The sequence below is a fragment of the Poromitra crassiceps genome (genome assembly GCF_964638095.1).
Source record: "Poromitra crassiceps genome assembly, chromosome: 9".
In the NCBI taxonomy this organism is placed as follows: Eukaryota; Metazoa; Chordata; class Actinopteri; order Beryciformes; family Melamphaidae; genus Poromitra; species Poromitra crassiceps.
This window is the reverse complement of record NC_139630.1, coordinates 33,532,986-33,539,676: the sequence shown is the minus strand read 5'-3', so window position 1 is coordinate 33,539,676 and position 6,691 is coordinate 33,532,986.

Genomic DNA, 6,691 nt, shown 5'->3' with positions numbered 1-6,691 from the left:
CTTCCTTCAAGATGGAAAGCCTCCAGACCTTTGAGGGAAGAACGAGGAGGAAATCTACTTCCACAAAGGTTCAGTCAGATGTGGCGCTTGGGGAGGCCATGGAAGGCTTCTGACCCTCCCATCCTGCTGGGGTTTAAGAACCCACTCTTGAGTTTCTTTAGGGAGGCATCATTCTCATCCTAGACTGTGTTTGCAGGCTGCACCTGCTGCTGCTGCTGGAAATGGATATTTATTGGCTGTTATACAACCATACAGACAGAGCAATCATTTGACCCAGAGCCGTGTAAGAAGAGTCGCGACGTCTCCATTCACTCCAATGGACCCGTTTTTTACTCTCAAGAGTTCCAGGAAGTAAGATCCTGATTAAGCAGCACTGTCGAGTTGCAGCAATTGCTCGAGTGCCACCGAACAGCCGAGCTACGTACGCATGCGAGCTGCAGTGCCAGCTCGGCGAGCTGCAGGGCGGGCGAGGCCGAGCTAACGAGCCTACTATTATTAATAAACTTTGAAAAAACAAGTGAATAGTGCTCTGTGCAAGCAGTAGGACGAACGGGCACTGCGCTAGTGCAACAACATCTCGACCATTCTGGGTTCTCATAAAGCTTAGAGCAGCACATGAATACTAATCTGAGAGCATTTGCTTTGGATAGAGTTGGATATAGACACGGGGAAATGGAGGCCAAAATAACTGCGGCATTGCTTGCCAAGAACATTCATTCCCCGTCTGGTGATGGAAATCAATGATGTAACACAAGCACTCCTGCATCCCTCTCCTCCCCTCAGACTCACATGTGAAACTCTGTCTGCAGCTTGTCCATACGTCTCTATCATTGTCACCATGACTAATTCCTGTGCAGTTGTTATACTGCAACACTTCATTTGAATAGGCCGACTACAGTGCGTCTACAGAGTCTTTGTAACCTTTCAACAGCTTATTAGTTGACATTCAACGATTCATGCGGTGGCTCAGTGGTTAGCACTGATGCCTCACAGGAAGAAGTTCCCGGGTTCCAACTCCGGTCCGTCCCTGGTCCTTATCCTGTATGGAGTTTGCATGTTCTCCCCGTGTTTGTGTGGGTTTCCTCCGGGTGCTCTGCTTTCCTACCACCACCATCAAAGACATGTCTGTCAGGGTTAATACTTCTGTCAGTGCCCCTGACCAAGGCACTGGCAATCAAACTGGAGTTGGTCAGGGCTGAGAGGAGTTGCCCCCTCATAGCTTTGTAAAGCGTTGGTGCAGCGGTAGTGCTCTCGCCTCACAGCAAGAAGGTGCTGGGTTTGATTCCCACCTGGGATGCTGTTGGCACGGGGAGTATTATGCCTTTGGGACCTATAGCACCCATGCAGGTGGGCTATCGTGTGAAATAGGGCCTTTCTGTGTGGAGTTTGCATGTTCCCCCGTGCTCCTCCGGGGTTCCCTCCATAACATCTAAACATGCAAGCAGATTGTCGTCTGACCAGCGACAGTTGGCCCCGGCACTTCACTGCACCTGCCCACTGCTCCTAGCCTGATGGGGGAGGACGAGCCAGGATGGGTCAAACGTGGAGGGCAAATTTCACAGCACCCCCAAAAAGCGCGCGCGTGCGTGCCGTGCATGTGTGTGTGTGTGTGTGCGTGTGTGTACTGGCTGCCGCGCACGTGTGTGCATGCGTGGTGTGTCCGCCTGTGACCAAATATGCTGTGGAGGAAATACACTCGCTCGGTTTCCTGTCAAACTTTTCCTTCTATTTCAGTCTTCGCCTGCAGCACCACAGCAGCGGGCTGTTTCTCTATTACAGGTCTGTGGTGCATCAAGAGGTCTGGCAAACATCAACCTCAGGCAGGCAGGCAGGCTGCTCAATTAAATCCACTTTACATCAGTGTCACTGCATGAATGTCACACGGCCGGATAATCAATGACCTCCTCCCATGCAATATCAGAGCAATAAGAGCGCAGAGTGAAGGTAGCGTTCACGGAGGTGCTTCATTATATTTCTGTGTGGTGACCTGAGCGTGCGTTGCAGCGATGTCCCCCAGGCTGCTGAGGCTTATTCATCTGATCAACAAGGGGATCACAAGCAACTGGGCCATGCAGCTGCCTACGCTCCCCGCTGTGCACACTCAGCCCAGTCGACAGAGTCAAATGTCGGCATATTACTTTCTGGGGATCCACCAAAATATGCAATAAGATTTCTGAGCCAAAATACATTGCTTTTCACGTTTCGAGATACTTGAATATTAACGTTATACACATCGTAGAGTGTAACGTGTGTCTGTCTCATGTTGAAGTACCTCGATGACGCCTCACCAATTCCTAACTAGACGCGATGCGAACATATGACATATGACAACATTTCCATATGAAGATGTCCATGCGTCAGCTAACAGAGCTGAGCTAGTTAGTTAGTTAGTTTATTGACAACCATATAGAAATATTCACAATATATACAACTATTAAAATAATCATATAAAATACGAAAAATAAAAACAATGGGTCCAATCACATAACAGATACATCAAACTAAGATGTTTCACGTTCCAAGATAGCTAAGCATTTACTCAGCATAGTTAGCATTTTCTTGTCCATATTTTGAAATAATACCCGTAGGTCAGTAGACTGACAATCAAAACTGTCGCGGATATCCTGGGTCTGGGGGCACAAGAGAAGGTGTTGTTCGTCCTGGATTCCAGTGCCACACCAGCACACACGCTGTTCTCGAGGTGTGCGGCTCCACCTTCCCAGTTCAATGCGCAACCGGTGGGATGACAGGCGGAATCTTGAGAAAGTTTGTCTCAAACTATCCTCGATGGTGTGTTGGCTGTTCATATAGAGTGGGTGGACAGATAACTCAGGGTTAAGTTTACAGTAAGTCCTGAACTTGGATCCTTCATTTGACCGCACTCTTTCCATCTGCTCCTCTCTATCAGTTCTGATGTGGTCTAGTACATTCATGACCTGCTCCAGGTGTGAGTTCATGACACGGTTCTCCTGTTTGGTTAATTCCAGTGCAAATCCTAGAGGGTCACCGTCCACTCCCTGCCGTGTACTCATCTTATGCAGGAATTTGGCCTGTTTGTCTCTTATCAGGGCTTGCACTGACGGAAGCCCTGCTTCTAGAAGGCAGGTCAGGTTTGGTGTGGTAGTCCTTACTCCGAGCATGATTTTGACTCCTGTCATGTAAAGGGTCTCTACAGTCTTTAGGGGGACTTTCAGCCAAGTCTCACACCCATACAAGATGGCTGACGAGAAGGCAGCTTCGAATACTTTCTTTTTCACACTGAAGGGGGCATCATAGTTAGCAGTCAGAAAGATTATTAATCTGTTCAGTTGTTTCATTTTGTCATTCACATGCATTTTCAGTGAGGATAGGGCACTCCCATCCGCTGTGAAGATGGCACCAAGGTATGTGTAGCTATCACAATGGTGGACTGTAAAGGAGCCAAGGTCTATCTGCTGCCTATCTTTCTCAGAGCCTAATATCACCATAAATTTAGTTTTACTTTCATTTACAGCCATACCATATTCTATGCAATATAATTCTAGATACTTTAGTTTCTCGATTAATTTCTCCCTAGATGTTGCAAGGATAACAGTATCATCCATTAGCATTAAGATATGTAGCCATTTCAGAAAACCATCTTCCCCACATCCCTCCTTGATCTTTCTTATCAGCATATCTACAAATAAAACAAACAGGAAGCATGAGGTGGGTGAACCTTGTCGTACCCCTAATGTAGATGTTATCATCGTAGCGCCCATGATACTAGTTGTTATGCTGTACATAGACATCAGTGCAACGAGCATACTAACACCGCAACCCATACTTCTGAGGAGCGTGAACATTTTTCCCCTTGGCACACGATCATAAGCCTTAGAAAAGTCGATATAGGCAATATACAGTTGTCTTTTCTTCCTCATACAATAATCAATAAACAGCCTAAGTGTCAGAATATGTTCAATACACCCTCTCTGGGGCTGGGCTCCTGCTTGTTCTCTGTAGGGTCGGTACCAGGATATTAGTCTGTTATTCAAAACATAATCATACACTTTTGCCACACTGTTAATCACACTTATACCACGATAGTTGTTGCAATCCATAGGAGTTCCTTTCTTAAAAAACATGATCATCCTTGCTGACGCCCAACTTAGTGGGTAACCGGCAACAAAGATGAAGTTAAAGAACGTACACAGGAATGTCAACCATGATGCGGGCATACACTTAAACACACCTGGGCTTATTCCATCTGGTCCTGCGCCTTTCGCTGGCTTCACTTGGTTGTCTATGACCTGGTTTATCTCCTCCAGGAGGATGGAATCATCCAACACAGGCACATTCATGCTATATTCCTCTGTATTGACTGTATTCTCTGTCTCACTAGCAGGGGGGTTGAGCAGCTGCTCCATGTGCTCCTGGAACTCAGCGTCAGAGGGCCTCTCCTGGTTTGGGTTGGGATGGAATTCCCCTTTCCAGTCAATGGCTCGCCACAGAGTCTTTGGATCATCACAGTCCAGTATGCGCTGCCATCGTGATGGGAGGGTTTCTGGGTCTCTGGTTGGGGCAGGGGGCCGGCGGGGGGCAGGTGCTACTTTACTCTGAGCTGCACAGGTATACAATATGTCTGCAAACTGCTTTGCTACCACATCAGGGTTTTCTTCCAGATTAATAACTGGTACTTCAAGTGAACCGAGGTTCAGGGCAAATAAGCTTGCATCAATATGCTTGTAGGCTACAGGTTTCCTGCAGTGGAGATTACCTGTTCTCTCAGTTACAGAGTGAACACACAGGTCCTGTGCACGTTGCAACAACACTTTAGCATCAATCATCTCCTCTGGGAAGGAGAGGTTGATGGACATGGGTGCATGGTCTGAGGGTAGGTCTGTACTTTGAACCACCTTGAGGTCTGTGGCACAGCCGATACTGTGGGCAGATATGAGACAATAATCAACCTCTGATATCCATTTTTCCCTTTTCCGATAGGTCAAGGAGCTGGGGTATGACCTTACATCAGTGTACAGGTTGTTTAAAACTAGAAGATTGTTGTCTTTACATATTTGCATTATAGCCTTGCCATTGCTGTTCACCGTTTTATCAACAGGCCTGTAACACATTCCATGACAGTCTTGAACAAGGTCATTAACCAGCTCCCCACATCTAGTGTTCATGTCTCCTGCTACAAAATACCCATACACAGAGTCTTGGGTTCGAGCCTGGATTTCTGCAAAACTTGTACTAGAAAAGAACGGTGAATCTGAGGGTGGAATATAAGCCCCACCAAACTTCATACCTGGTACAGTGCGGAGTTGGAACCAGATCTGTTCTGGAGCTGTTGTGTCTATAGATGTTACTTCTTGGTATATTCCATGTTTGAACAGGATGGCTACACCACCTCTCTGACTGTTCTGGTTCTTTGCCACTACTGGTATAAAGCCAGGGGCGTGGTTGAGCTTGGCTCTTTTGATCTCTGTCAGAATCACAATATCGTGATCTGTCATCCAGTCCAGCACTTCAGCATTTTCAAATTTATTTCTTAAACCGTTGATACATGTGCTACATGTATCGTTGATACATGTGCTACATGTCGCTTGATTGGGGGAAAATCTGCATTATTCTATTCTTGTGAATGTTCGCACACTTGCCGCACCTCCAACCTTTGGGTGTTTGTGGGTGTGAGGGTCACACTGTATTGGACAATACTAGTATTGGACATCTCTAGGATATCTGGACAATTATTCACAGTCCATTAAAGCTGCATTCAGCCATGTTTTTGTGTTAAAATAAGTGTTAAATGGCTCTATATTCTGACAGCAATCACTGAAATAGAGTGTTTGGTCAGTAACTTGGTCAGTATCTCGTCGAGACTCACGGATGGCGGCGTTGGATTCGGGGTTAAAACAACACATATAGTCCTTTAAAGGCATTGTGATCTGACCTTCCGTTTCCCAGGAAATGTCAACATTTCTCTGATTGGATAGTGGGAGGTCGACGCCAGTTTTTATCCAATCACATAATCTATCCGTGAGTCAGGAGAGAGATAGAGGACAGCGGGAGGTTGGGGCCTGGGGGCTCCAAGTCACTGACCAAACAATCTATTTCAGTGATTGCTGTCAGAATATAGAGCCATTTAACACTTATTTTAACACAAAAACATCGCTGAATGTACCTTCAAGCCAGAGCTCGTATGTTGTCTTTAAAGAATCGGCCATGTGAGAAGAGTATGGACTGCTAGTAGGCATACGGTTGATGTGAAATACAATGAGTCTATGAATTGGCTATTTACACACACACACACACACACACACACACACACACACACACACACACACACACACACACAATCTGAAAGTGGGAACAGCAAGACCCACAAGTGACTTTCTCTGAACGGAATGTTCCTGTTGTCCCGACAACAAATAGAACGGGAAGCCAATCAATTAAGCCCCGCCCTGCACACTGCAACCAACCAATCAGGGATTTTATCGGGGGGAGAATTTAGCTTAACAACTATACTTTCCGTCGACGAATATGAAATGTAAAACTTTAAGAAGATTTATGATGTTTTAACAGGTAAACCGCCGCAATAGGACCCAATGAATCATGATACTGCCTGAGACTTGAAGGGCGACGGCGTTTCTAAGAGGCGATGGAGACGAAGCTCAGAGTTGATTTAGTATCAGAGTGGTTAGAAGCATTCTCCTAAGGTGAAGCACCAATT